The sequence below is a fragment of the Myotis lucifugus genome, unplaced genomic scaffold (assembly GCF_000147115.1).
Source record: "Myotis lucifugus unplaced genomic scaffold, Myoluc2.0 scaffold_91, whole genome shotgun sequence".
Taxonomy (NCBI): Eukaryota; Metazoa; Chordata; class Mammalia; order Chiroptera; family Vespertilionidae; genus Myotis; species Myotis lucifugus.
The window spans coordinates 3610104-3614131 of record NW_005871139.1 but is presented as its reverse complement, the minus strand read 5'-3'; positions in this window follow the sequence as shown (position 1 = coordinate 3614131).

Below are 4028 nucleotides of genomic sequence, written 5' to 3'. Positions count from 1 at the left end.
GCGCTGTTTCCTTCGCCTGCCTTTTGCTTGTCACTTCGGATGGCTCAGGGAGTCTGTGTGTGAGGTTCAACTGGTTTTGGGGTGAAAGATCCACACCAGAGCTGCTTCTCCCAGTGCATTTAAGTGTGAATCAACTCTCCTCCCCGTTTACGTGGAAAAGGGGCACTGGCCCCCCTTTGCAGAGACTCTTGGGATCCCAGAGTTGGAAGGGATCCCAGAGAGCTGGCACCTGACCTATCCCAGTTCTACTGGAAGCTCCTCCCAGTGGGGCGCCTTCCAGGGGAGCCTGCTCCATTGTGCACAGCTTCTAAGAAGATTATTATTTTGACCCAAAATTTGTTTCTCTAGAACAGGGGTGGGGAACCTTTTTTCTATCAAGGGCCATTTGGATGTTTATAAGATCATTTGCAGGCCATATAAAATTATCGACTTAAAAATTAGCCTGCTATAATTGGTTAAACATCTAATTAACTCACCCCTACTGCCTTGGCAGAGCCAAACCAAATGATTTCATGGGCCTTATATGGCCCACGGGCCGGACGTTCCCCACCCCTGCTCTAGAGGGAAAGCCTGGAACCTGGAAGGATCCCCCAGAGAAGCAGCTTAGTCACCTCTCCTGTGAAGCTTTTCTCAGTCCCTCCCCAGCTGTCCTGGCCACTCCAACCTCAGAGCCCCCGCCCTGTGCCACTCTAGCTGGGTCTTAACTACTCCTTCTGCCTCCTTCGATGAAACTTGAGCTCCTTGAAGGCATGAACTGTCTCTTGTTTACCCTTGAATTCACAGGATTTGTGGTACAGTCTTAATAAACAAGTTTTGAATGAATGGAGGAATGAATGAATGAATGAATCCACTCCAATCCTTTTATTGTACCTAAAAGGGAACTAAGGAGAGGAAAGTACAGTTACTTATCCAAGTTTATACACAAGTTAGTGACTGGGAGCAGGATTAGAAGGCACATGGAGGGATGATTGTGTTACCAAGTTCTTTTGAAGAACTTGTTTCCAGGGGTGGGGTGTGAGAGGGGGACACATCACAGTGGAGCAGTGGGAGACATTATCCTCACTTTGAAGACAGAATAAATAACATTTATTGAGCACCCACTGTGTACAAAGCACTTCCAAAGGCAGCGAGAGATAGGAGAGGGAGAAAACACTAAGTATTGCAGGAGGGAAAGCATACACAACAGCTCAAGACCACGTCCCAAGAAAAAGCTCTTTAAAGTCGCCCCGGCAGGGAAGCAAGTGCTGAGATGTGAAAGGGGAGTCTGCTGGATCAGGGCCTGAAGTGGATGAAAGGCTGAGGGGCCCTGACTGGTGGACAGGATGGGATGCCAGTCCAAATTAGCCGGGGGGGGGGGGGGGGTAACGCTGGCTCCCTCGCCTCCCCTGCCTCCAGCCCTTCAGCCTCACTATATCTGTCTTCTACCCATTTCTGTCTTCATTAGCTTCCTAGGGCTGTTGTAACAAATTACCACAGCTGGGTGAGCTATAAAAACAAGTTACTCTCCCACAGTTGTGGAGGCAGGAAGCCTGAAACCAAGGAGTCAGTAGGGCTGGTTCCTTCCGAAGGCTCTAGGGAGAATCGTTCCCTGCCTCCCTCCTGGCTTGTGGTGGCTGCTGGCTACCCTTCGTGTTCCTTGGCTTGGGGCTGCCCTCGAACATCTGCCTCCATCTTCACACGGCCTTTTCCTCTGGGTCTCCCTGTGTTGTTGTTTTTGTTATGGTTGTTGTTGTTCTGAATATATTTTTTTATTGGCCCTAGTCGGTTTGGCTCAATGAATAGAGCATTGGCCTGTGGACTGAAGGGTCCCAGGTTCAATTCCGGTCAAGGGTACATGCCTGGGTTGCGGGCTCAATCCCCAGTAGGGGGCGAGCAGAAGACAGCCAATCAATATTCTCTCTCTTCATTGATGTTTCTCTCCCTTTCTCTCTCTCCTCTCTCTCTCTCTCTCTCCCTTCCTCTCTGAAATCAATAAAAATATTTTTAAAAATAAATATTTGTTATTGATTTAAGAGAGGAAGGGAGAGGGAGAAAGAAATAGAGGGGGGAAAAATCAGTGATCAGCTGCCTCCTGCACGCCCCACTCTGGGGCCTCCTTGTGAATCAAACCGTGACCTCCTGGTTCAGAGGTTGATGCTCAACCACGGAGCCACACCGGCCGGGCTGGGTCTGTCTGTTTCAAATCTCTGTTTCCTTTCTTTTATGAGGATACCCGTCGTTGGATTTAGGGCCCACTGTAAATCCAGGATGATGAACTCTTCTTAAGATCCTTCATTACATCTGCAAAGACCTTATTTCCCAAAAAGGTCACATACACAGGTACCAGGGGTTAGGACTTAGACATTGGGGGGGGGGGGGGGCAAGCACTGTTCAACCCACTATGCTATCCACTATTTTGAGTGGTTATCTCTGTGTACATTTCCCTCCCCTCACCCCTAGGGGTCTTCACACCAAAAGAGAATAAATAACATTTATTATTCCATTCCCATCCCCAGGCTCCCAAGGGAGGCTAGAGAAATCCCAGAGCTGAGCTGACCCAATCCAGCTCGCACATGCCATCTGCTGGATCGTGCCCTTTCCCCCACACAACACAGGTGCATAAGGAACTTTCTTCCCAGCCTACTATCCCCAACCCCTATCCAAGGTCTCTGATTTCTTTATGGGGAAAACCCAGCCTAAAGGAGTGAGCCCCACCCTGCCCCTTTGCTAGCTCCTTTTTCTCCATGCTAAGGAGGCCATGTGTAAGTGCTCTAGCCAAGAGACCCTGCTCAGGGCAGTCTTCCAGCCATGCCCACCAAGTGGCATCCATGCCAGGGAACAAGCCATTTTGGTAGTAGACTCTCAAACTTTACCTATTTCATCCCCTAGCCATTTGAGTCTTCCCTGTTGGGGCCCAAAACATCATAGAGCATGAACAAGCCATCCCTTATGTGCCCTGTCCAAACTCCTAATCCACAGGCTCTGTGAGCATAATAAAATGGTTGTTGTTTTATGCCACTAGGAGATGTGGAAAGGGAAGGCCTCTGGATCATTCTGTTAAACAGTATTTTGCTATGCAGCTATAGATAAGTGGAACAGAATTTGGTATTTGGTAGGGAGGCACGGCCATTCAAAACTTAGAACATATGGCATTGGTTTTGGGACGAGGTGGTAGGAGATGCCTGAGAAGCCTCAGAGATACTGTTAGGGAAAGCTGGAAGGGCCTCGAAGAGACTTCAGGTGACAGTTCAAAGGAAAGTTGAGGAAAATGTAATAGGAACTTGGAGGAACAGGAATTCTTGTTACGCAGTAGGAGAAAATTTAGCAAAGCTCTTATCTACACTAATGTAAAAAAAAAGAGCAAAAGTACCTAATGAAGTGATGGAGCTGGCTAAGAAGATTTTCAGGTAGAATGTCAACTGGCTTATTTTGGCTTGGTACCATAAGAAACAGATAGTGAGGGGAAAACTAAAGAAAAAATTCTTTTGTTTTTAGTTAGAATTTGGAGGAGATGTAAAAATCCCATGACAGTCTTTCCAGCCAGCAAAGAATTTTCAAAGTAATAAAGGCCTCAGGGCAAAAATGAAATCCAGGGTACAGTGGGGCGGGGGGGGGCGGGGGTTCTTCTGGTAAAGACGAAGGCAAAGGTGTGATTGTAAAGCCCTTTGTTCATACCTCAGAAAGGTCAAAGATGAATCTAAAATTTCAGACAGACAGAAGTACTCCTAATCACCTAAAAGGCAATGTTGCAGAGCCATTCTGTTAAACAAGAGGGCTTCTATAAAGATACTAGGGGCCTGGTGCACAAATTCGTGCATGGATAGGATCCCTAGGCCTGGCTGGCAATCAGGGCCAATCAGGGCCTGGCCAATTGGGGCCTGCCAGCCAGGGGGAGGGATGTGGGGAGGGGACCACGGGAGGTTGGCTGTGGGAGTGCACTGACCACCAGGGGGCAGCTCCTGTATTGAGCGTCTGCACATCATAGCAACTGATCTACCAGTTGTTCCAGTCGTTCTGGTCGTTCCGGTCATTTGATTGTAACAGTTGCT